Source organism: Prinia subflava, chromosome 5 (assembly GCF_021018805.1).
Source record: "Prinia subflava isolate CZ2003 ecotype Zambia chromosome 5, Cam_Psub_1.2, whole genome shotgun sequence".
Taxonomy (NCBI): Eukaryota; Metazoa; Chordata; class Aves; order Passeriformes; family Cisticolidae; genus Prinia; species Prinia subflava.
This window is the reverse complement of record NC_086251.1, coordinates 60,772,319-60,799,819: the sequence shown is the minus strand read 5'-3', so window position 1 is coordinate 60,799,819 and position 27,501 is coordinate 60,772,319. Positions and strand designations below refer to the sequence as shown.

The 27,501-nt window shown below is 47.3% G+C and overlaps 1 long non-coding RNA gene across 3 annotated transcripts in view; it reads right to left on the bottom strand.

Moving 5' to 3' along the window:
* The window catches only part of LOC134551719 (uncharacterized), a 40,885-nt gene extending 19,539 nt beyond the window's left edge, over positions 1-21,346 (bottom strand). The window contains exons 1-3 of one of the 3 annotated variants that reach the window (XR_010080667.1): positions 20,653-21,346; positions 9,324-9,489; positions 508-1,859 (exon numbers count right to left, since the gene is read on the bottom strand). This is a non-coding gene — a long non-coding RNA (uncharacterized LOC134551719). Of the gene's footprint in view, positions 1-507; positions 1,860-9,323; positions 9,490-20,652 lie in introns of those variants that run through there. The other 2 variants (XR_010080668.1, XR_010080669.1) reach the window with 2 other exon arrangements.
* Positions 21,347-27,501: the final 6,155 nt, after the last annotated feature.

Below are 27,501 nucleotides of genomic sequence, written 5' to 3'. Positions count from 1 at the left end.
GAGGACTGGAAGCCTCAGAGCCAGGCATGGGCAGGGGGAGCAGGAAGGAAAACATCATTTCACTTATAAAAGAGTGTATTTAGAGCAGAATATACTGGGGGGAAAATGTCATGTTTCTCAGAAAAGCTATTGCATGCCTAAATGTTGGTTTTACAAGCCCAAACTCCATTTGAAAACAAGCAAACTCAGGACAGGTTTCCTAAGAGTCATGTCCAGAAATGGCATTTTATGGATTAAATGCATCATCCAGCATTTGTTAGATGGTTGTCCACTTTGCTTAAGAAGTTACTTCCTAAATAAGATGCAATCCCTTCACTCTGGATGAGGATCTGTCTTCAAATCACAGCACTTTTGCTTCATTCCTGAGAAAGTCTCAACATCCAGCCCCTCAACATCCACACTCAACACCTTCCCCAGTGACTGCTCTGCCATGCTCTTATCCCTTTCCCTGGAGCACACCAGGAGTCTGCAAATATTAGTGCAGAGATCATGGTTGAAGCCCCAGAACACTGATTTTTAACACTGATTTTTAAACACAAATCAGCAAATCATAGACCAGGAAGGAAAAAGTTGTAATAACAGAAGTATTAAGACACACACATTTGAACTGAAATCGATCGTCATCATCACCAGCCAGTGTCCAAAAACAATAAATAAAAGATCACCTGTCTCCTTGGCAGGCAGCAAGTGGAGAGCTTTCCTAAATTTGCAACAGCAGAGTCCACACTCAAATTGTTCTGCTGACGGAAATCCAGCAAACTTCTCCGTCACTACTGTGGGTAGAGGACGGGCCACCGATGGGAATAGTTTCATAATTCTTTTATTGGAAGCATCTGTAGAAACCATAAAACAACAACTACAACAACAGCAACACAAAGCCATGTTTTCTCACTTCTTTCCGAGCAAGGAGGGTGCCAGAGCGATTCCCCACCCTACCCCCGCACCGCATGGTGGTTTCCTTTGTTCATATTTCACTGCCTGCATCCAGCAGCAAGATTTATGGGCTGGTGCTGAGCTCGGGATGTGCACAGGACCCGTCTCTGGGGACCTGGGCTTGGCCATGCAGAACGGGGGTGCAGAAAGGCTCCTGCAGCTCCGGGCGGGGAGAAATCGCAGGGAGGTTATTCCGGGCCAGATTCCAGCGCCTTCCACTGAGCAACAGCTCACCGAAACCCCGTCCCTGGTAGCTGATGAGGCTCCTTGTGGAGAAACGCTGTCGCTCGGTGTCGGCGGGGTGTCGCACCCGAGGACACAATGCCTGGATCCGGCGCGATGTCCCCCGCGCTCCCTTCCGCTCTTGGTCGCCGTCCCAGCACGGAGCAGCCCGTTTGTTCCAACGTCAGATGACTTCCCTGCAACAAAGTGTTCCAGGAGCACTCGCCAGCCTGGCCAGGAGCTGCGTTTCAGTGCCTCCAGCTCTGCTGGGACCTGAGGTGGGACTGAGCCGAGTGGATCCCAGTGGGGAAAGGGCTTGGAGGGTTTGGAAGGTGGTTGTGCAAGAGCAGGACATGGGATCCCAGGTGAACATCTTGGCTTAAACACCTTCCCAATGTGGTTTTGGGTAGGTTACAACTTCAGTTCTGAGCCACATTTACCCCAGCAAAGGTGGAATCCTGCATTTCCTGAATCTTCAGGCTCTTGTAAGGAAAAAAAGTCTCCTCTTTGAGAAAGGTTGGAGGAAGAGGCCAGGAAAACAAAGCAGGGAACAAGACAGCGAGTCAGCCAGCAGTAGGGCCACTCAGCTCAGCAAAAGCAGTGACCATGTGAACACACAGGGTTGAGCATAAAAATATCCAGGGTCTGTCCAAATCCTATAGGAGCAGAGCTCCAACACCTCTGGGCAATGGCAAAGCTGGGTCCTGTGTGTGCAAAACAGGAGATTTATTTTTGTGCAGTCCTGTGCACACGTGTGTTTCTGTGGTGCATGTGCTCACGATAAGCCAATAAAAGAAACCTGAGTGAAATACAGACTGGGAAAAATGTAACCTATGAAACCACACAGAATCTTCCCCCTGCCCCCTGATTATTGCTCTTTTTCAGTTTGTCTAAATATACCTCAGGGCTTTTTCTCTTGGTTTAAGTGTGCTCTTTCATGGATGGTTTTCAATGTATGTTAAAGTCGCTGCCTCTGCCAGCTCAGATTTTCGCACTGCGCGTCTCGGCTTTCTCTTCCATTAAGACAAAGTGCTGGCACTGCTCTTTGACCGAGCACATTGTTCATGGTACTGAGCAGCAATTTTCCATCTCTGACTGTCTTTGGGCTCACCCCAGGAGGAAGGGTGAGCCTGGCTTGTTAAGCTCTTGTTTCTCAGGGAGCAGCAACATCTGGAGTGCGGGGTGGGCTGCTGGCACGCCTCAGCGGAAAGGAATTCGGCGTGGGGTGAGGTCTGCCCAGCTCCAGAGGTGTCACTGCAGTGGGGTCTGGGGACAGGGAAATAATGAAAACCCACATCAGGCAGCACATTTCAACCTGTGCTGGGCTGCACTGAGGTTTTGTTTCTTCTGACAGGAGTTAGGAGGCCCAAGGAACCGTGCTGGTCTTGGGTTTTATCATCCAAAGCTACATTTTGCTCTCCTGCTACGCAAGACTTTGAAAACTTGTGTTGCCCTTGATGTCTAACTCAATGCACTACCAAAAACCAAGGCAGATGTAGGCGATGAACTCTGCCACTTGATTTCATTGAAGTTCCTGCTGAGGCACTCCTGAAAAACCATCCCACATGAAGCTGTCCCCTGCAAGCCCCGGTACAGAGACCACCTTTGGCCGAAGACAGGTAGTGTTTGCTGTGCCCAGAAATGTGGGCATCCCCCCTGCCTCTGTCGGATGTCACTTTGGTCCAGGTGAGATGACATGTCCTGGAACAAGCTGGGCTGTTGTTTTGGGGCACAGGCCTCCAAGAGCTACACACAAGGCCCCCGTATGTCAGTCCTCCACAGCTTTTCACCAATATCCTGCTTTTCCTCGTGCTCTTACACACTCCAGCTCTCAACCTCCAGCCGAAATGTTTTTCTTCTCAATATTACTGGAGAGTCACATAAAAAGAAACCTTGCTGGATGGGGCTTTCCAAAGCAGTGCTGAGGGACTTCAGCTGAACCTCCCCCCAAATGTTTATGCCTTTGGTCCCCACGTGTGTTTGCTATTGCACTTGCTGGAAAGAGCCCACCACCAGTGTGGAGATAAAAGCCGTGCAGCGTGCGACTCCTAGAAGTTTATTTTGGCTGCCAAGCTGAACGTGGAGATAGTCTCTAATTAGAAGTGTTGCCTCTGCAGCAGTGCAGAGCAATAACAACAGCGGAATTCGTCTGAAGCGTGCGCTGCACTCGCATGGCCATGGTGAATTAAGCAAGAATGCCAAGCTCAGCCTGCGAGCAGCAGACACATTGCATCACATTCCCTGTCTGCAGCACACGGCAGCCTGGCTGCGGAGCACGCTGCTTGACGAGCCCTGACGACGCTCGTGCTAATTTGGGTTCAAACCCAGAAGAGCCTGGGAGGTTCCCCTCTCCACCTTTCCAGACTGCTGTGACGATGATTGGGAAAGGAGCGTTTCTAGTTAACGCCTGTCATCGCTCAGCTTTGGGAAGATGTGTAACACATTTCATCCAGTGAACCCCAACAGCTGGAGCACACCCACTCAGGGTATTCCTCGTTTGCTGCAGCATTTATTTATTTAGAGCTGACTTCTCCAGAGATGTTTATCCTTGCGGAAATATTTGCAAACATCAGGAAATTCAGTGTAGAAGCTTTCTGCCAAAATAATACCTCTGCCTGATTTTATTTTAAAGGCTTTAGACCTTCCTGTAATGTACACAGAAATGGTATTTACCTACAGATACCCAGGAGTTACAAAGACTATGGAGCTCAATGAACAGTAGCATTTTATACCATCACAAATGCACTGCAATTCTCACAGGAAGAACATTTTAAGGATTTATGATGTTCTTACTGGGTCTATTACTACACATGGACATAATCCTCACCTGAAAATCCTCCTTCCTACTTTGGGGGTGGTTTTTATTTTGTTTGTTTGTTTGTTTGTGGGGGGTTTTTTGTTGTTGTTGTTTGGCTTGGTTTGGTTTGGTTTTTTGTTTTTTGGGGTTTTTTCTGTAGTATTTTTCTCTTGCATATCCCAACATCAAAAGGCCGAAAAAAAAATTAAGAAGAACCTTCCAGGAATTCTTCAAAATCCAACTTTTTCTTATATGATGACATGTGACTCTAAGGTAAAATGTTCTCAAGACATACAAAGCTTAGAAATAGCTCCTCCATCAAGTGCAGGTCTCTGGTTTGAAGCCTGGGAAACCAGACCTGCTCTCAAGAAGTGTGAAGTTATTGATTTCCTACTCTGTGCCAAGCACTGTCAGTACCCCCAGCCCCTTGCCAGAGCACATTGCTACACACCAAGCAGGAAAGAAAACCAGGAGTGAAAACAAACTTGTCAACCCCTCTGGGCCCTTGGCTAGAGCTTCACAGGGTCAACAGAGGCCAAGACACAACGGTAAGATTGATTTCTCCCCACCTGCAAGAATTAGTCTGTTTATTTAAATCAGACCAAAAAAAAAAGACCAATCTTTAAAAACCTGTCAATGGTCACATATTGCAACATGTTCAAATCTTTTTAAAAACCTGGGCAAGCCTGGTGCTCACAGGTGGGCACATCCAGTTACAAACCCAGTTTATCTCAGCTTGGTGACACCTCAGGCAATGTTGGAGCACGGTGTCTTCACCAGGAGCTGCCCCTGTGGTGGTTTGCTCCCAGTTCACTCCAGTTAAATAAAATCTGTGCATGAAACACCTGACTGTGAACAATTGTTTGCAGCAAAATCCTGCGCAAGCAGAACAAACAATTTTCTTCCTAATAAAAGCAAGACCTTCAAGATTGATGGAGCCAACAAGTTAATCAAGTTTCCTACTAAACAGGAAGTTGTGGGACTGTGGCAGGAGGAGCAAATCTGCGTTTTGGCTGGAGAAAGAGTGGAGAAGAATAATACAAATTAACCACTGGGGTTTGTTGTTTATTTGACAGGAAAATACCCTTCAAATGTACCAGTTTGGGCAATATCCAGTCTGATAAGACTGGCAATAAAATGAAAGCTGAGCATCAGAAAAAGGAAGGGTGAAGCCACCACAGGCATGAGAACCACTGTAACTAAATCAATCCTGCTATTAATATTTTTTAGGACTGCTCCCACAGTAGTTGTTATTACCACTAATTACAACTACAGCAATACTTGCACTACAGCAGCATTTGGCTTTTTCTGCCCTGGAGCAGGATCTCCGCATGTTGCTCAAACATGGAACAAAATTAATAGCCCCAAGCCCCAAAAGAAGGGTTCTAATACAGCACGTTCTTTTGCAGGAGCTTAAAAAGGAGAATAAACTCACTGCTGGTTCCATTCTTGTCCGTATAAACCAGCTTCCACTCTCAAGGACTTGCACGTTTCCCTGTCATCTGACGGGCAATTAGTCCAGTGCATCTCACAATGGTGGCAACAGACCAAATCAAGAGGAGAAAAAAAGTACAGACAAAAATGCAATCATGTCATTACAGCAGAACGTATGACCACATTTTGCTTCTAGCCACCAAGCAGTACTATGGGATGTGTGTATTCATGTGAAAATAAACCCAACCAGTCATTGAGATATATACAAAATGGATGATTCATGAGAGTTGTGACACTGGAGTTGCTCGACAAAGAGAGGGAAGAAAGCTGTTGATTGCCAGGCACCTCAAGAAAGACCACAGATACAGATAAATTTAATGTTATAGACACTGTGGACGTGCAAATTTCTGTCTGAGGACTACCAGACAGGCCTGTGAAAAGAAATGAGGAAAAACATGCTCCTCAGATCCAAAATAACTGGGGAAAGTTGCACATCCACCAGTTCAGGAAGGGTGGGAGTCACTGAGTCAATATGCAGCACTCAAATGTCCTAATGAGCAATACACCCTTTCTGGCCTTAATCCTTTGAATCAGCAAATGGCAGAGAGGACCACAAAGAACACACATAGATCACAGCCTAGCTATGGTCCTTCAGCTCTTTGGGATTTATCTTTCTCAAAATAAGCAGCTTTATTGAACCCTCAGTCCACTGGGCAACTTGAAAGTGTAAGTATTTGTTGGATCAAAGTATACATTACTTCAAAAGCATAAAATGCTTAGATATTGAAGGCCATAAATCTTCCTCTGCAAAATACATGCAATATATAATTTATATGATAAGCTTAATACTGAGATTTTTAGCTTGGCTTCCAACAGACACGAGATGCAGGCAATTATGTTCCCTTAAGAGTGAGTCCGTCTGTCCCCTCTCAGTCCCAAAGAAAATAACTTTGGGGCCCATTAGCCAATTTCAACCAATTTTGGCAGAGGGATCGGGGTCTTGAGGGTATTAAGTTCCCATATATGCTCTGTGCTTGTAGGTGGCCAGGTAGGAGAGGCAGGCTCGTTGGCAAGTGCCTTGAAGGAGTGGCACCAGTGTGGACACCACCACCCTTTCTGAGACCTCAGAGACCACAGAGACACCTCACAAATCTTCAAATAGGGGTGTGTGAAAAAATTCACATCTCATTAGGCATCAGCAGGTCAGAGGGCAAGACCTGAGGATCTCCTGCTGTTGAAACCACCCATTTCTCCTTCTCCTTTGGTCCCAACAGCAGCTCTGGTGCCTTCAGAGCACTTTCACATCCCAATTCTCCACTCACTGTGTCTTGCCATTTAATGGGAGCCCTGTTGCATTTTTATGCCTCAGCTCTCTGCTCATAACTGGGGCTATCTCCTAACATATGGAAACAATTCATTTTCTTTGTCATCGTTTGGATCTGAAACTCGGGTACTCTGAAATGTAACTATACATGAATTTCCCTGAACTAATTACATAATATTTATCCTATTTTCTTTAAAGTAATACTCGCTAGCTAAGAAATGAAGAACTGCATTGCTTATAATAAACTCTGCATGCTACATTGTAATCTAAACTGTACAGTTATATATGGTGAAGAACTAAAAGGTTTGAGTTATTCCCCTTGGCAAACATTTTTTTAAGGATTGCTTAAATAAGCAGTACAGAAACCAGATGTCATTTGGTAAGAGTATCTGAATGACCAAAAATTTGCTGTCTGGGTATTTTTTTTTTTTTAACTTTATAAAAACATGAGAAATTCTTTGGATTTATATCATATTTAGCAGCTGTGAAACAGTGCAAACATCTGTTTGTACCTATAGGGAGCTGACCTACGGGGTCTTCATCTCTTAATCACCAAGCAACAAGCCAGTCTCATATACATAGTTTATTGTTTTCTTTTCAGCTGCCTCCTGCACTTCAAAGTTTTTATACTCTCATGTTCCATTATCACGGTGAGAGGGGACAGTCCATTCATTACAAGCCCGGATCTGTGCAACAACTGATCAAAAATGGCCATAAAGCACCGTGGACACAGAATTGCCCTCAAACACAGCCACAAGCAACCCTTGGGTATGTCATAAAAATTGTTGCTTCCCTTTTCCCCCTCTATTACTCGTTGTTGGTCTGCTGCTGTGGGGTTTTTGTTTGTTTGTTTGTTTGTTTTTAATGTAAAGGCTGAAAGAAAAGGAGATGAAAAGCAGCAGAAGTCTCTTTTTATAGCCAATCCTACTGTGGGAAGACGGGTTGACAAGACAGCTCCATGAGGTCTCATCTACCCTCTTTTTTTTAGGTTTCCACAATTGTCAGTTATTATAAGAAAAGACTGCTATCTTCTACAGATATGGAGCACCCCAGTGACTCCAAAAGAAGGAAAATAAATTAACTTTAGTGGATATCCCCTTCCAGGGAGGTTCCAATGCTGTGCCTGCACCCAGCACACAGCCTAAGGAAGATCCCATCCTCTGTCAGGAGTTCTAATGTAATGCAGGGCACGGAGGGAAAAAGAAATTTATTTGAGATGATTTTTTGCCCTGTTCATTACCACAACACACATTCACACCCCATCCTTTAGTGGTTTAGCCAGGAGCAAAATTTTTCAGCCTCCGAGATAATCTTTTCCCCCTAATGTAATATTGACCCTGGGACCTCAATTTTTATGCAGTGAGAGAAAAGTGCAAACAGTGTGGAAGAAAAGATTTGTGGTCCTTGGACATGAGAGTGGAATCAGCACTCCCAGATATACTCTGAGAGCTTAAGCTACACTCTGAACTAAGGCTGAAAACAAATGGGAAACACTGTATGATTCCATCCCATTACAGTAGAAATAAATCATTTCTGGAAATCTAAAACAAATGGCCCAAGCTCAGCTCTATGGATGATCCAAATGCAAAAAAGCTGCTAATTCTAAAAGGCAGATGCAAGTAACCAATTAAGAATGCAGAAAAAAAAATGAGTGTAACTTGTTTAGCAGGAAGATGTTAAGGCCACAGAAGTGGGTCTTCCAATCACCTTTTTTGGTATTCCTGAGCAAACATTCTTTTTTGCTTACGTTAATATGGAATGTATTATGACAATGTTCTTATGGATATCCATGCCTTTTGTCTATCAGTACTTGCAGATACATTCAAAACAGCTGCAAATATTTTTTAAATTATGTAAAAGTCCCAAACACTTTGAAAGGAATATTAATATCCCCTTAAAACAGCAGTGTATTATATTAAATTAAGGATTGGAATTTAGAGAACAAAAAAAAAATGTTGTTAGCATTAACATTTTCACTGCTTTCAAATGCAGTTGCCTCAGATAAGACTTAGAATTATTTTGGTAAAATTTAAAAGCATTATGGTGTTTGCACATTTAGATGGCAAAGCACATAATCACACATATAGGTGACAAGGAAAGGTTTGTCTTCTCAAACCTCAGCTGGTTTTTTAACACCTATTTGAAAAAATATGGAATTTTTTCTACATATCACCTCTCCCTAACTTTGCTTTGCTTCATTCTGGAGACCATCATAGCTACAGTCCCATTACAGTGCCCATGGAGATGTCATTGCTCTTAGGGCTGATTCCTCAGTCTTTGTTTCTGCAGCCATTATGATAAGATATAAGATATAAAATATAAAATATGAAATATAAAATATAAGATATAAAATATAAAATATAAAATATAAAATATAAGATATAAAATATAAAATATAAAATATAAAATATAAAAAAAATGAAATACAATAAAATGAAATTAAACACAATGAATAAAATAAAATAAAATAAAATAAAATATAAAATAACATAAAATAAAATAAAATAAAATAAAATAAAATAAAATAAAATAAAATAAAATAAAATAAAATAAAATAAAATAAAATAAAATAAAATAAAATAAAATAAAATAAAATAAAATAAATAATAATACCTTGGAGGGGTTTTCAGGAGAGATCTAGAAAGGGGAGGTATCATTTCTTGTAATTAGCCCCTCCACCATCTTCCTGCAATGGCCTTTGCACATCCATGACCATGCTGGCAGCAGGCAGAGAAGTTATGGCACATGAACAGCTCTGTCTGTTGCCTCTACCAAACCCCTGAGGAAGGAAAAACACAAATTAGTGCTTTTCCCTGGGCATGGGAGCAGTGCCAGGGACACAGGGGCATTGACACCCTCAAAAGATCACCAGAGAGGTACCCCAGAAAGTGCAGAATGGGAAAGGTCTGCACTCATCAATCCCTTCCACACAGCATTTTTGGGGAACATCTGCCCTGCAAAGGAGAATTTGTGTCTTGACTCAGAATCCAGCACAAAAAAGGAGACAGTGCAAGAGCACCCCGGGGAGCTGAAACACCTCGCTCTGAAATGGTTGCACCAAATCATGCAAATGCAGAAGTGGCTGCCATTGGAAATGCATTTCCTGGCTCTTGGGTCAACCACTACTTTTAATTTTAATTTTAAGGGACACCCATTACACAGCTTGGACACAGTATAGGCTGCTCTAGCAAGGGCTTTCCACCATTTCTTCCAGCTGCTTATTTTTTTGTGGACTGCATTTTCATGCTCTTTGATCAAGTGTGTGCAGCTCCACTTTCTCCTTCCCAGGATGGATTAAAGATATATCAAATAAAAGGGAGGATGAGCAAAGGAGAGAAGAATAAAAGAAGAATAAAGCTGATTCCATGTGCCAACGCCATTGCAGGGCACCTGCAAAGTTGTTACTTTCTTTGGGTGTTTTTTTCTTCACAGGCATAAACAGCTAATAAATACAGATTTCATGTCCCATAAATAATGTTTTATTTGTCAGCTCACTCAAAGAGTAATCAATAGTTTACAGTACAACAAGATGAACTCTGTATCTACTTTTCCCAGAGATACCCTGGAATCCTGAACTTCATTTTGTTCTTACCTAAAATACCAGTTATGTCTCCCAAAAACCAACCAGTGACTCGGCTACACAGAGATGGATGCCTTCAAAACTTCTGGAAACAAGACCTAAATAATTCTTACATCTGTGGAGACTCCCTTAGTATTTGGTCAGTCAGGACACAAATTCTAGCCAGAAGCTGCCTGCAGGTCTTGGCTGTCCCCAGCTGATAATTCCTTGCTCAGGCTTCATCTTGTTGGAGCAGGTTTGGATACAACTGGCTCGGTGCCATCAGCCCTTCCCTGTCCTCCCTGCCTTCCCCTCCCTGCTCTGGCAGAGGCAAAGCAACACACTCAGTGCATTATTATTTTTGCTTTTCACCTTCACTTTCCACCTCATGTGGGTGGCGCTTATCAAATCTGCTTTTGCACCTGTACCTAATTTAAAGGTTATAGTTCATCCATTAACCCTGCTAACACCACCCAAGAGGCACAGCAGCAATATTAATTTAGTGGTATCTGGAACTCTGCTCTAAAACCTCAAGTAAAAAGTTTTAAAGAGGTTTCTAAGCGATGGTTATAAATATAATTATATTTTGGTTCAGATAGATTTTAATTATAATTATAATAGATAAATATAATATAGATATATTATAATGATATCTATAATATACTACCTAATACATGTTACATTTTATATATTATCTACTATATATTATATATGATAATATATAATATATATAATAAAAGATATCTATCTCAGCATAGAGGCACCATTTTTGATGCCACAAATTCCTGTCCTGGGTTTCCCTTGAGCCAACCCCCTTCATGTGTATAAAAACAGCATTAGGATGCTTTTTGTGTGGCCTCTTTGGAACATCATGCTCGCAGAAGTAGCTGAAATTTGCTGTGTCTGCATGTGGAAACAGCTCTGCTATCTGTGCCTGTGGTTACCTGGACATTCCAGTGGACAATTTTTGGATTATAATTCCACTCCCCGCTCAGCTACCAATTCTTGCAACCTATCCCTGCCAAGAACACTCTAGGAGAAATAAAATCCCCTGAAAATCTTGCTCACAATGCTCCGGCTCAGAGCTTGGCAGCTGCCTCCCAAAATTAAGTGATTAAAACAGTGCTAATGAGACATTCATCCCCTGCACCTTCTTCCTTAAAATAAATATGCAGGGCTCTGCATTACAGGTGCATGCAGAATTGCTTAAATAGACATCTTGGAAGCACAGGAAATAAAAACAAAGGACACTCTGGCAGAAAGTTCCCAAAATTCTTGAAAATGTAACTGAATAAATAATTCTCGTTTTTGGACTGAAATCTGCAGACCTTAGCAGATGTGTCCAAGCTAAACCAAATATCCAGGGAACTGGATCTCCTTTGTGATGAGGAATAATGGAGAGCACTGCACTGGCAGGGAGACAGGCTGGAAGAACCTGCCGGTCTTTTCCAGCTCCGACTTCCGTGCTAGCTCAGAGTTATCCTCAGGCATTGGCTGGGTCCATCAATGAAGTTCCTTCTTGTGAGCCCAGGCCCCAGGGCTGCCAAACCTACATCCATACTGAACTGGAAGCGTTCAAGCATTCATGGAGTGAATAGGATTGTTGGATGCTCACAGGAGAGCACGTGCCCCTGTCTTTGTGGGAGTGGAAGCACTGGAAAGATCATGGAATATAAGCGGAGGGTAAAAGTCCACTCAAGAAGAGGAAAAGTATGGGAGCCACTTTTTAATTTTTTTTTTTTTTTCATATTTAAGAAATGCCACCATGGAGGTGTCAACTTAAATTATTAGGGGAAAATACTAAGGCAAATAAAGAAATGGCATTCCACAGACCTGCATGGAGGTGTAAAGGGGATATTTTCGGTGGGGCTTTTTTCCAGGCCCTGCTCTAACAGTACCTGCCATTGTATTTGCAGGGCAGGGTGTCAAATCTGCTTACAGGATTTTTAGCTGCTCTGCTTTGCAATCCTTTCTGTGGCAGGGCCGTGCTCCTCCGAAGGTGAAGCCCTTTTCCCCAACAACAATGGCAGCAGGAGCAGGCCCCCAGGTTTGTAAATATTAACTTCTTTCGAATGTCAGATTATTTACTCTCTGCTCTTCGAGCCACCCAGGCCAGATGGACGGGGGCCAAGCTTGTTAACAATAGCTCTTGGCTGGGACACGCCGTAGCAAAGGTTAAATCCTGTTTGCCTTATTCCAGCCTGGAGTCCCACCGGCCGCGCCGCTGGCTTTGGGAGGGCAGCTGGCTTTGGCACCAGAACCTGCCCCCAGGTTTGCAGGGAGCCCCGAGCCACTCATGGGCACTGTGCTGGACCCTCCAGGCACAGCAGCAAGGCCCACCACGACAAGGGGCTGAACCCCCCTGAGGGGGTTTGTGACCATTGAGGAGAGCCTTTGCTGCCACACCACTCAGGAACATCCATCTGAGCCTTCTCCACACAGCTGTGGGAGCTGGGGTGGGGATCTCAGTGAGAAAGGAGATCACAAAATCACAGAATGGTTTGGGTTTGGACCTTAAATCCCATCTCATTCCACCCCCTGCCATGGGCAGGGACACCTTCCAATATCCCAGGCTGCTCCAAGACCTGTCCAGCCTGGCCTTGGACACTTCCAGGGATCCCGGGGCAGCCCCAACTTCTCTGTGCCAGGACCTCCCCACCCTCACAGTCACCAGGCCATTCCTGCTTGTCCTGTGTGTCTTCATGAGACACCCCTGTTTGCAGGGTCAGGTCTTGCCTCCTTATTGATCATGCAACACCAAGCAGAGGAGAGCAGAGGAGAGCTGCCATCTGACCACAAATCTCCACATCCAAACCAAGAAACAAGCCCTGGCTGGCATGGTGGACACCCCAAAACACCCCAAAACACCCTCAGCACAGACGCAGGAGTTGCCCTTCCCAGAAGAATCCCATTTCCGTCCAGCAAAGTAGGAACAGCAGTGGCTGACCCTCCTTGCACCCTTCCTTACACTCTGTGTATCACCCTCCTCTTCCTCCTCCCAGCTGGTGCCAGTGGAGCAGAACGTGCTGATCCACGAGGGCACGGCGTGTGCTTTGCCCGGCGTGACCCGCACAGATGGCTCACGGAGGAAGCACCCGCACAGCAGAGCCGAGTGGCCACAGGCTCATCCAGGGACATTCCTCCCCTGATTAGGAAGGCTGGGATGGAGCCAGGGGTGGGTCAGCCACCTCCTTCCTGTGGCTGCAGCCACTGCTGCCACGGCTTGGATCACACCTCTCGGAGACACTCTGGGGTCGGGCACGGGAAGTTCACGGCGGCAAAGGCGCTGGCGGGGAAGAGCACGGGGATGGAGGGGAAGTTCACAGGGGTTCAGCCAAAGCTGGGCCAGGAATAACAGAGGCCTGATAAAAAGGAGAGAGGAATTGCAATGGACATGACCCCCAGGGACTCCTCATCCCTTCTCCAGTCAGTGCAAGGTGCTGGACACATCAAGAACGAAGAGTGCAGCTCCAAGATGCCCATAGCTAAGAGTGGTTTGAAGAAATGAAGGTACAGAGCCACCACCACACCTCACCTGGGTGAAAATCAAAATCCCCAGGTCAGAGCATGATGTTTCTCATCTCTTCTGGCATCCCCAACGCAAACTGTCCAGCTGAACTTGGACAGGTTTGCTGTGCTGCACACACTCTGTGCTCTGCAACACAGGAAAAGACTAAACAAATCTCTCCAGGCAGCCAGGGTCAAGCCATACCATTTTTATCCCCGAAGCCAAGGAGGAGAAGATTGCACTTCCTAGCAGGGAAAATAACGACACAGCAAAACGAGAAAAACAAGGGAAGCATTACTCAAATTATCTCCACAGCGAGTGGAGGGATGGGAGTCCAGAGAACAAAGAGATCAGATGACCAGATGGGACAGATCAAGCTGACCACAAAGCCTCTGTCCAACAGTTTTTGACAACTGCTAGAGCCATATGTTCATGAGGACTGTGGAATAACTGGGAAGGGTGTGTGGACTCGGAGCGAGCCCGACCACACTCAGACCTGCAGGGCTGTAGGGTGTGAGCCAGGGAACCTTTGGTGTGTGACCCAGATCCCTTCACCCTGTGAAGGGAAAGGGGCTGGTAGATCATTTAGCTCACCCCACGAGGGGCTCTGACCAGCCCTTCTCATGTGTTTCCTGGTGTTTGGTCCATCTCAAATGAGCCGTGCTCTGGGGGGAATTCTTAGGTCATTTATTTTGCATCAAGTCTGCGAGGAGAGGGAGCAGGACTATGGCTAATTAGGAAAGCAGACAGATAGCACCGAGCAAAGCCAAGGACAGAGGGATCATCGTGGGTGCACAGGGGCTGGGAGTGACCCTTTCTGCCCCATGGACCTGAACACCAACACTCCTGAAGGGCAGGAGCTGCACATCCCAAACGGCCCGTCCTGCCCTTTGGGCCATGTCTCCATAAAAAACACACTTTCCTCATTTATTTTGTCAGCTGCTCCTTTTGATTACTTAGCACATTCCAAGGAGTGCGAGGAAATTCGACGGATGACGTCCTGCCAAGTAAAGGTGACAGTTTTCAGGAGTGAGAAGCAGTGGCAGATTCCCCTCCTAGGGATGTGCAGGGACATTCTGCCCTGCCCTGAGGCAGTCTGTCACCCACTAATGAGGGAGTCACCTACACCCAGAAAATTCAGGACACGAGACCAACCAGCCACCATGGCAGGCCATAGTTTTTCCCTCTAAAATTGAAGTGGAGAGAGTTTAACCACATAACATTACTTAATTTTCACCCTGAGATGAGTGACCAAGGGATCACTTCCCATCATAATATTCCAAACTGGTCTTTTACAGAGGCTTGGAGTTCTTCTAGAACCAGAATAACACAAAATAACTTCCAGCAAAAAGAGTAAAACAAGTGTCAAAAAGCACCAAACAGGGGCAGAGGTGTGCTCCTGCAAAACTCCTGCTGGACACTCTCAAGCTGCACCAGAACAGCCCCAAGACCCCTCTTGCACCCCTTTCCCCACCACTCCAGAGCCCACATAATCCCACACCATTCCCTGGATCCCCACAGGATGGACAACTTTCTTTCATCTCCATGAGACCAGACTGCCCCACCACTAGCAGATCCAGCTCTGTGCTTTGTTGTAACTCCCCAAAACTCCTGACCAGAGAAGAAAACACTGCAACTTCTTTCTCCTCCTAAGGACCTGCAGGTGCTTTGGGACAGTGCTGGTGGAATTCATATCCCACAGGCTGCTCTTAGGTGCTGGTGGTGTCCTGGAGTGTCCAAAAACTCAGCAAATGTCCATGGACAGAGGCCCTGGTGCTCAGCAGCCTCCCAGTGCCACAATCACCCGACTCTCCTGTACACAGTGGAGAAGTGAGTCCAGAGGAGGCCACAAGGATGATCAGAGGGATGAACAGCTCTGGTACGAGGAAAAGCTCAGGGAATTGAGATTGTTCAGCCAGGACCAAAGAAAGTTCTTTTTGTGGCCCTTCAGTACCTGAAGGGTACATTGAGAGGGATTTTGGACAAGGGCCTGTAGTGACAGGACAAGGGGGAATGCCTTCCCACTGCCAGAAGACAGGGTTAGACGGGATATTGGGAGAAATTCTTCCCTGTGAGGGAGGTGAGACCCTGGCACAGGGTGCCCAGAGAAGCTGTGGCTGGCCCTGGGTCCCTGGAAGGGTTCAGGGAGAGGTTGGATGGGGCTTGGAACAATCTGGTTTATAGAAGGTGTCTCTGCCCATGGCAGGTGAGTGGATCTTTAAGGTCCCTTACCTTAACCATCCTAGGATTTTATGATTCTGTGAAGAAGAAAAAAGGAAAACTCTGAGAATTCACAGAGAATACCCTCTGAACAGAAGCATTCCTATTGTGACTCCACCACTCTGGAGTCAGACAGCAGAAGAGCCAAGAACTCCACGGGGAGGGAGTTTCCCATCAGTCTGATGTGAGCGTCTCCCTTTGCCAGGACAGCACATCTGCCCTGCAGAGCGGCCACACTCCACGGGGCTGGACCCACGAGGGGAGCCCATCCCTCCTCTGTGCCCAGCAGCACTGGGAAGGGGCTGGCTGCCCTTCCCCATCCTCCCCCACTCCAGGGGCAGCGACACTTCCCGGGCAGATGGAAGCAGGAACCAGGTTCGGAAACGCCACGCGAGCCCCTGCGCTGCCGGGCAATGTAAACAGGGACAGGACCCCGAGCACTGCCAGGCTTTGATCAGAGCCAGACCCTCCCCACGGCCACGCTCCTGCTCCCTGCCCTCCCTGTCCCTGAAGGGACCTCGTCCTTCTGCTGGCAGAGAAGAGAAGCTCTCCTGGCTTTGCCTCTCACACCGGCAATTTTGGGATGCGGAAGGAATGATTCAGGTTATTCCCCACCAGCAGCTGGGGGACAATTATTCCCTGATTTTGGACCTGAGAGAGTTCCCAGGGGGAAAATGGTGCCTTGGGTTTAGGGGATTTTGTGGGCACTTGAGCTCAAGTGTAGCTCACTTATGGCTTTTGTCCACCAGCAGAGCCAGGGAGCTGGGGTAAGATCTTCCTGCTCATGCTGAGCCTTTTCCCCCTAGATCACTTCACCCAGCCTGGTGAAACCATCCAGGTTACAAAAAATAGGAATTTGGGGAGTGAAGCACTTTCTACAGGCCTGGATCACCCCAGGGATGGGGCCCATGGCCTGGGGATGGCTTCTCTCCCAGCAAGTGGGGACATCACATCTCACCCCACGTCCCACCCAGCTGCTTCTCACCCTGCCAGGAGGGGCTGCCCCATCCAGGCTGATCCTGGCCAGCCCCCAGCCCCTGGGTCTGAGCCCTGAGGGAGGGAGGGGGTGTAGTTACAGCTGCAGGGACATCCCCTGCCTGTGTGCCAACAAGAAGTCTCACAAGTAGTCATTTTTCACATCAGGTTTTCCAGAATTCTCATATTTTCCTCCCTGCTACCTTAAGATCAGTTTTACCTCATTATTTTTTCTATTTATTTCTCAAAGTTTATGTCTTTCACCTGTTATAAGGCAACCACAGCCTTAGGAGAGACACGGTGAATAAATTGGCTTTTTTTGGTACAGATTTTGTCCACAACTGTGCAATCCCTGTGTTGTGGTTGGGAGAAAAGTGTCCAAGGGTGGGAAACACCAGCATTTTCTGCAGCAGCCTTTTTGAAGGTAGCAACAGCTCAATGAAGTGGTTAGGAGTTTACAAGGGCTTGGAAAAAATTACCTCCTTTTAGAAAGTGTTAATTATATGACTAATTAAATGGAGAGGAGGTTGAAACACTCTCCTAGTCATAACCTGTGTGCTCCCTGCCCGCTCCTTGCGTGACAGAGAAAACAGGGAACGAATCCTGTTTGGCCTTCATGGCAGGAAGTGGCTACTAAACCAGCTCTAACTTCTAATTTATTTACCTGGGAAGCTGCAGGGAGCTGTTTTAAAATTGACCAACGTTTCTGCTACTTAAAAAGAAAAAACCAAACCCACCAGCCATTCAGTAAAAACACATTTGGAACAGTCCGAGTTTTAAGTAAGAGATATAAAAGGCCACTTTGTTTATGTTTTTTAGCAATGGTATGTTGGCTTTTTTTTTTTCCTAAATGACGGCGAAGAAAAAAAACATTATGTTAAATCTCTTATCTCCACGCAAAGTGGTTGCAGCTATCATAAAACACACACATTGTGTCATTTCAAAACACGAATGGGCTCACGGTCAAACATTCTTCAGATTACCTCCTCTTTTCTCTTTTCCTTTATAATTTTGTGGGCATTAATACAGTTCAGCATACTCGAGCGAGGTGCTTTGTTCCCCCAGTGAGGAATTAATCGCATCCTTCTGGAGAGGCAGAAAGAAACCACAGGGTCAGGACTGAGCTGCAATTGCTGCAAAGCTCTCTGTGATGCCCAGTGCTGTGGGCAGCCTGTCCCTGATCCCGTGGGCTTTTACAGTGACAAAAAGTGATGGGAATGGAGTTGTGATACAGAAATCTGGGGCTAGCAGCAAGATCCCTGGTCCAGAGCTCTGTTCGACTGCAGGCAGCTCATTTAACCTCCCTGTGCCCAGCAGAATTAATTAAAAAGTCTCCTTCCTTGGGGGATTTCATTTCCATCCACTGGGACTGCATCTCGAACACTTCAGACCTGGAACCTGAGGACAAAACTGCTTTTTTGACGGTCCCAGGATGATCTGAGCTCACCACAGGGGAGCTGGCAGGAAGGACAGGCATCTTCCACCCACTGCCTTCTCCTTTCCCCTGCCCAAACCCAGGCTGGCACATCTGGGCAGCTCCCACCCACCTGGGCAGGGCGTAAAACCCTGAGCCAGCTCCCAGGAGAGAGCAGCAGCCAGCCCCAACACGGGGGCAGCTCAGCCAAAAAATAGGCTAAATATAACAAAACCAGGGGAGGTGGAAAGCAAACAGTGCCTGTTAAGGTGAGCTGTGCCTCGGAAGGGTGCGTGGGAGAGGGGGCAGCACAGCTGTAGACTGCCCTGGCCCGCTGAATGTGCTGCAAGTCAAGAGGAAAACTGCCAGCACAGCCAAAAGGATATTTTTTGGCACAAAAAAAAAGGGATGTTTTGGCAAAGCTCAGCACTTCTGATGCTGCTGGAGGTACTGGGTGGCCACCTGCAGCTACCTGCTGGCCACCTGAGCAAAGGGAAGGGTGCCCCATTTTCCTGCAGCATCCACAGCCCCTCCAGGACATTTCCACTGGAGAGGTTCTGCACCCCAGGGTCCTCCTCCATCCCAAACTCCCCCCCAGTGCTGCTGGAGACCTGTTTGACTCAGAGGTTTCCGTGATCTCTGCTGGTTTTACTTCCCACATCCTGCCCCATTTCAAGGTGACTCAGGCAGTGATGTTTGAGTCATGTTTGAAGGTGCTGAACCCGAGGGATCACGCTGAGATGGCCCAAAATTACAGGTGGATTTTCCAGCCCTTGGTCATGAGTGTTTCCACCTCCTCCCTGTTCTCTCTCCTTTTTTGTTGCTTTTAAAGGCTTGTGGCTGCAGGCAGCTGACAAGAGGATGCTGTGCAGGGACCTGGCAGTGGCTATTCCTGTGAGAAGTGGCAGAGGGGGAAGTGGCAGTGCCACCAGGCTGGAACTCCTCCCCTGGCAGATGCAGGTCACTGATATTTGGCTGGGTGAAGCAGCCATGAGATGTTCCAGCCTTTGGGGAGGCAGGGAGAACCTTCCACTCCCACACACCTGGAGCTTTTTTACTCCACAGTGACCCTTCAGCCTCTGTCATTTACAAATGACATCTTTAAAGATGCTTCCAAATAAGCAACTGATAAAGGAACAAGCAGGAGGACTGACAAAAGCTTGGATGTGGAAGAGGTACTGGAGTTTTGAAAATGAGGAAGCAGAGGAACAGAGATGATTTGAGCTGTCCTGACCATGGCACCTGGCCAGGCAGCTGGTACCACTGAAGTCTGTGCTGTCACAGCACCCCAGTGTCACCAGAGCAGAAGCAGCCTGGGGCTGTGGAGATCTTGAGCACTGAGGACCCAAATCCACCAGAAACCAGGATTTGGAGGTGGTTTGAACCCCAGCATTGGCCTCAATCCTCAGGGCTGTGCTTTGCTTTGATAGTTTGGTGAGCCTGAAGGTCTGGTACCACCACAGGGACACCTGAGGGCCAAACAGAGATGAGCAAACCACGCTTGGCTTGGGGAGAGGTTTCCTCCTCCTGCAGCAAAGGGAACTTGGAGGAATCACAGAATCTCAGAGTGAGCTGAGCTGGAAGGGACCCACAAGGATCATCAAGTCCAGCTCCTGGCCCTGCAAAGGACATCCCCAGGAGTCACTCCCTGTGCCTGAGAGCTTTATTCAAACACTCCTGGAGCTCTGTCAGGCTGTGGCTGTGACCACTTCTCTGGGGAGCCTGGGCAGTGCCCGAGCACCCTCTGGGGGAAGAAGCTGTCCCTAATACCCAGCCTCGACCTCCCCTGACAGTCCAGGTCACCAGAGAGAAGAGATCAAACTCTGCTCCTCCTCTTCCCTCCAGGAGGAAGCTGTGGACTGCCATGAGGCCTCCCCTCAGTCTCCTCTTTCTTTTCTCTTCTCAAGGCTGGACAGACCCAGTGCCCCCAGCTGAGGTGAAGCCCACAGGTCTCTGCACACCAGCAGCCAGAGGGATGCGCCAGACCCCATCAGCAGGAACCAGGACCAAAACCTGGAGAGAGAGTGTCCTCTCCAGGTGAGTCACACACTGCTGCTGAAACCACCTGAAACACGCTCTGAAACCACCATCACTTTGCAAATCCACCCTTCCCTCCACCCTGCCAAACCCAAACCCTGAGCTGATCCCCCAGAGCCAACTACCCCAGAGAGAGAGTTGGGAGAGAAGAGTACTGGAAATATAAAAGGTTAAAAGCTGCACAGACTGTGAAAACAAAGGCTTGGGCTTCAAAACAACCTCAACACACCATTTCAGGGAAATTTCTGAGAGTGTTTGTTACCGCCAGTGCCACGAAGGCGATGGATTTAGGGAACTTGGACGTGCTGGAGGCTCGGGCTCTGCCGTGAGTCACCCGCTCCGTGCGGGCACGGCCAGCAAACAAACCCCGGAGCAGCACACAAACACTGATAACACTCGCACCAGGCAACAGCCACAGGACCTTCCAGCAGCTGAACCAATCCATTCCCGCCGTCACGCCGCGTTACTCCGGCCACAAAGCCGAGAATTATTGTTTTGTTTTTTTTTTTTTCTCTCCCTGCTAATTAACGTTTGTTCGCGCACAGAGCGCGGAGGCCGGTGCCAAGCGGACATACCTAGATAGAGCCTAATATTAGATTTCACAAAAGCATTCATCCTGTCTAAACAAACATCCTCCATGGAGTGTTGGCCTCGGAATCTCTGCCCAGACAGATGTTCCCACCACGGGCACGGCTCGGCATCGCCCCCCGAAGCCTCCACATCCATGACCATCCCCAGTTCACCCAGGCAGCCACAGGAAGGCACGCTGTTATTTTAGGAAGCTTTGCAGAAGGCTTCCTCTCGGATTTAAAACCGGATCAGTCGTTATTTGTCTCTGGCAGAGGCTTCGTGTAAGATCTCTTCAAGTTACTCATTTTTTTTTTGTTACAGCCAGAGACAACATCCAGAGAAAATTCGCTGGGAAATGATACAGGGTGCTGATTAACCCATATACAATTCAGGTCTGGTCTAACAGGCAGCAGGCTGAAATGGGAAAGCAAGTTTTTTTTAACAATTTGTTATACACAGTAGCAAGAAAAACAGGAAGTAGGTGTTTATTAGCAGTTTCCAAATATACCAGCCAAAATAAAACTCCCCGTGCAGTCTGAGGTATTCAAAATACAGCGACGACCAGAATTCCTCAGATTATAAGAGGGTAATTAATCACAAACAGTGTTCACAGACCAGTGATTTGGAAACTTCCTTTTTATTGAAGATCTGGATCAAGAGCAAACTTCAAAGCAAAACTAATTGATCTGAGATTCATTGTGTCTGGGTGATAAAGCAAAAAAATAAAATATCATTCTGACGCAGCCAGGTCCGTGGTTTACATTCATCCTGCCCTGACAGCCCGTAAAGCACATTAAAAAGCCATTTTTCACTGGATGCTATAGCTCTGACCTATTGCAACATAAAAGCTATTCATACACGGGAGACTGTTGCTTCCTCACAATCAGAGTGTTGCACCCAAAGCCAGCCGTGTTATTCCAGGCTTGTTCCTCAGGAATGTGAGCATATCTTGGAGACTGATTCATAAAAGGAAGAGAGCAGCCCACTTCTGGGCCAGGCTCACATGCTTTATTCAGAAGTGAAATTTTCTGAATTTTGTTTGGCTCCAGCTGCTCTTAACTCTGCTGGAGCCAGGAGAGCGACTTGAAATGAACAGCTCTGTCCTTATTTTTACTAAAAATTGCCAGAAAATAGCAGGGCTCACCAATTTTTCTCCATCAAGGTTGTATGCACATCCCAGCCAGGAGCCTGCCATTCACCAGCAGCCAGAATCCACTGAAATATTTGTGATTTAATCTATTCAATTTGTCACCTAAGTCACCTGGCTTTTTCTCCTTGTTCTCCACTGGAGGATTCAAGAGGTCCCAGTGATACCTCCACGAACACACAGCCACCCTCTAAATCCACATGCCATAAGACAAAAAAAACCAAACCAAACCAAAACAAAACAAAAAAACCCAACCAACCAAGCAAACCAAACCAAACAAAACAAAACCCCAAAAAACAAAAACCCCAATAATAATAATAATAATATCAATAAGCTTTCAAAGATATTTTCTCCACACCTGCTCTCCTGGCATGTGCCAGAGATGCTCCGGGGTCCCTCATGGGATCCTGTCACCTGATTTCACAGGTGGCTGAGGCAGAGCCACGGCGCCAGGGAAGCAGCTGGATTTTGCAGGGTTCATTTTCATGTCAGGCTGGAATGGCATGGTTGGATACAGAGTTTAGAAGAAGGGGAAAGTTAGTTTCTTCTCGGACTGTAATAAATTCCCAGGCCGAAAGAACTCACACTGAGCAGAGCTTTTCAATCAGAGAATGGTTTGGGTTGGAAAGAATCTTAGAGATCATCCAGTCCCACCCCTGCCATGGCAGAGACACCTTCCACTGTCCCAGGCTGCTCCAAGCCCTGTCCAACCTGGCCTTGGACACTGCCAGGGATCCAGGGACAGCCACAGCTTCTCTGGGCACCCTGTGCCAGGGCCTGCCCACCCTCCCAGGCAGGAATTCCCAGTTCCCAGTCTCCCATCCATCCCTGCCCTCTGGCACTGGGAGCCATTCCCTGTGTCCTGTCCCTCCAGCCCTTGTCCCCAGTCCCTCTCCAGCTCTCCTGGAGCCCCTTCAGGCCCTGCCAGGGGCTCTGAGGTCTCCCTGGAGCCTTCTCCTCTCCAGGTGAGCACCCCCAGCCCTCCCAGCCTGGATCCAGCCCTTGGAGCATCTCCATGGACTCTCTGGACTCTCTCCGGCAGCTCCACGTCCTTCTGGATGTTGGGAGCCCCAGAGCTGGACACAGAACTCCAGAAACTTCCATCTCTGCTTCTCCTTTGTTTTTCTGGATAGTCTGAGGAGCTCCTGGCAAATCAACACTGAGGTGATTCCCCGTTCATGCCCAGCCCCTGCTGGGGAATTCTTCATCCTGACGTGTGTAAATAACAAATTGCTCGGAGAAGAAACTCTCAGCGGCCTCTGAGCAGGAGACGAGCCCTGGCTCTTCCCTCCAAGGAAAGTTCTCAGGGGGTGAAGTCTGGGGAAAGGTCTTGATCCTGCTAGGAAGACAGAAGCCCCAGCCAGACCGTGGGATGGGGTGTGCTTGGATCACACACCAAACCCTTCCCAAGCCAAGACTTCCCACTTCAAACTCTGTCGAAACACAGACGATGCGGATGCATCCAATTTATTCTCAATAGGTTTTGCAGACTTTTGCTTTGCTGGGCTGCTTTCCTGGAACCAAAGGCAGAGATCTCCAAGCTGCCAGATCGCCAAACCCTCTGATAAAGATTTAATCCTAAATGCAGGCTGCGATTATTTCATTTTTATTCTTTTTATATTTTTGTCTGTTGTCTGCTGATATCTTCACCTGTGTCATCTGCTCTCAGCCAGGCAGCCCAGTGCTGTGAACAGGAAAGATCACCACGAACAAAACCTTTTACAAGGGATTAAATTTCATCTAAAAGCATGTAATTCTCCATAGCCAGGAGCAGTTTCTAATCTTCATATATAGGAACTTACAAGGCAAGGAATTCAAAGCCACCGGATTAAATGAAAAATGTGAATGAAAAGCTACATGCTGATACTCAGCTGACCTAGGCAAGTTACTGTACATTTTTCAAAGTTTTAAATTACCACTAATGGAAAACGTGGGGAGTAAGGCTGAAGTGTCTCTCTACATCATTCCTTAAAAAAAAAAAAGTTCAAAACAATGAATGAATATTTCAGCTTAGCCCCTGATGCTTTCCAACACAGTTGGCCTCACTTTGCTCTTACTGTATAGATCAGCAGGTATCATCGGATTAGATTAAGACCAGCTGTTGGTTTCTAGTAAAGGAATTTCCCAAAAAGGTAAAGTATAATTCAAGCTTAGCAGCCTAGATACTTTGGAAGAATAAAAACCTCCTCTCGTGACTGTAAAAAGCAGAGAAAAAGACATTATAAAGCATTTAAGAGCTTTGGTTTCAATTATTTTATATTAAAGGATAGGTAAGCTTAAATTGCTCGGACTCTTTATAAAAATAAAAGGGATTGTAAATAAAATTGGAAACAGATATACAACAAGCGAGTTCCCACAGGTGCATTTTCTTTACTGGGGAAATACCCGTGTGAATTTCCAGTTTCCCATCATGTAAGGGGAGACAGTGAATTCTGAAGTTACCCCGTTTGCCTCTGGACTTTGCCACAGAAGAAGAAACCTCTTGTCTCTGCAGCCCCCGATGTCCCTGTGTGTGTCACACCAAAGCAAAGGCTGCGCTGCCCGCCGGGGCTCAGCGCGAGATCAAAGCCCTGGGCCACTCACAACAAAACAAGAGGGTAAAGCCCAAAGAATCAGAGAGACAAAGGAAAGGTTTAAGAGATAAGGATCGGCCCCAGATATGATATTTCATCCAGATCAGATCCGGTGCAGAAGTTCAATTCAAAGTTCATAAGACAAAAATACAAAAGGGATCAGCTCCGAGGTTTTGTTGTTCTCCATCTCGCCAGGTTTGCAGTGGCATTCCCATCTTCCAGGCAACAAAGGTTTCACCTGTGTTATGCAAAACCTTAGGGCTTATCTCATCTCCTGCTCCTGGCTATGCATCTACTCAAATATGTATTTCAGGCATTTCTAATAACCTCACCCAGCCCCAAACCAAGTGCCTCCAGCAGCATCTCACAAACAAGGTGTGAAGTCCTGGGGTAACCAGCCAAACCAGAAACTCGCTGCTTTCCTCAGAGAAAGGCACGTCTCCACTCACTGAAGCTCCACCAAGACATCATGGGGAAACATCTGGAGGGTTTTTTTAAAGACCAGGAAAAAAAAAAAAAAAAGAAGAAGAAGAAGAAAAAAAAAAAAACAAACAAAAACCAAACAAACACAACAACAAAAAACACAACACAAAAACCTGCACCTCTGGATTTCTCAGGGGTGCCAAACCTGGTGCATATTACATTTACATCTATAATTGTCTTGGCTTGCAGGGGAGTGCTTGGGAATTGCTTGGTTGAAAGAGTCCATTTATCAAGAATTTAGGAATGAGAGAATGATGGCTGGGGAGGTCTGAAGGTGTTTGGAGGTAGAAGAGGCAACTGGGAGCTGAGATGTCAGAGCCCTCAGGCAAGGCTTGGCAGTGCCTCCCCCGGGAACAGCTCCTCTGAATGAGGTGAAAACATCATCACTGGCTCTCAGCTGCTGCAAGCAGGATCACAGGGACTGCAGAGCGCTGTGCTCCACAAAATCCTACAGCTCTTTAAAGCTTTTATAAAAACACAACCAACAGCTTCCTCTCGGTGTTACAGACCCTCAGCTTTTTTCACAGAATACCCCGAGCTGGAGGGACCCACAGGGATCATCCAGCCCCTCTCCCTGCACAGACATAACAATCCCACCCTGCCATCCCTGGCAGCACTGTCCAAACCCTCCTGGAGCTCTGGCAGCCTTGGGAATGTCACCATTCCCTGGGGAGCCTGGGCAGTGCCCAACACTGTCTGGAAGAGGAACCTTTCCCTGATATCCAACCTAAACCTGCCCTGGCACAGCTCCAGCTGTTCCCTCGCTGTCACAGTGGATTCATGGATGCAGCTCCTTCAATCCAGTCCCCAGGGCATCCCCAGCTGCTCCAGACCAACACAAACCGTGCAGCCCTTTAGGGTGGGCAGGGCACCACACACCTGGCACAGGGTGGGCACTGCCCATCCACAGCCCCCAGGCAGGAGCAGAACCATGAGCACTGCAGGGATGCTCTGCACCAGCACACAGAGCCCCCAGGGATGCAGAGCCTCAGGAAAGGGTTCAGCAGGACTTTTCACCGTGGGGTTTTGGAACAGCTGTTGCCTAAACACAAATGTGATTGTGCCACTTGTCAGTCTCTGTGGTCAGCAGGCACACGGGTTATTTCAGGCAGGGCTGGGCAGAGCACTGAGTTCCCTCACAGCAGGTGAGGTTTCTGCCTGAACCCACATCTAGCAGGGCTCGCTCTGGCATCCTCACACCCTTCTGCTGGCTCTCCTCGCCCCACTGCTCAAACAGAGTCACCCTGTTTCACAAATATTTACTGGAATGCCAATTCCACCGTGTTGCAAAAGAGAACTCTCTGACCTTGCGAGGCACCAAATCCAAGGCAGCAGCTGGGTGCAGTGGAAGGCACGGGAGAACCAAGGAAAAGTTTGGCAGGAATGATGAGCACCTTCCTGTGCACACTGTGAGGCAGCTGGCATTGCCTCCCTCTTAGGCAGAGCTGCACAAATCTAAGGTGGAAAAAAAAGGCAAAGAAAAAAGGGATTTAGAAAAGTGCAAAGTTAAGAAGTAACTGGAAGACTCAATTCTTAAATTTGATGAGTGCTGCAGGCTTGTGGTTAGGTTAGGCTGGTTAAATTAGTGCTGCAAATATACAGCAAAGGGGTCAGGGCTCAACACAGCATCCATTCTCTTACAGGGATGGTTTTGGCATTAAATATTAAAGGGCATCCCCTGGCCTGGGTTGGGTAAATGACAGCTCCAATGCCCCCAGTGACAGTGCAGCTGAGCCATGGGGTCCATGCCCGGCTGGCAGTGAGCTCACCCTGATGGCACAGGGACAAAGAGGCATTTTCTGAGCCAGCTGCATCCCACGGTGCCTCCCCAGGCCCCAGGGTGGCTCTGGATTGTCCCACCTTGTCCCTGTCCTGCCTTTCCACCCTGAAGGAACCTGGACCCCGAGCAGCAGCCCCTCCCAAAGGAGCCTGTGGGAAGGAGGGAAGCACGAGGCTGTTCCAGCACCTCCTGCTTGGAAGGAGGTCTGGGAGTCACTAATTCCCAACCTTCTGAGGGCGAGGACCCTGGAGAATCAGGGGCAGCCTGGAACACGAAGTGTCCCCAGCACTGTTTGTGTGATGCAGCACAGGAGTGTCACTCCAGGGATTTTATTTTGGCCAGGTGGGGACATTTGGCTCCCCTGTCAACCCCACGGACAAACCCCTCTCCTGTGGGACGTGGGGTTTTTCATTTGCCCCTGGAGATCACACACACCCTCTGAAGCTTCCTCACCTCCCAAGGTGCTTTCACACCCTCCACACCACAGAAACATCACCCAGCAAGAGCTGAGCAGAATTCCAGACC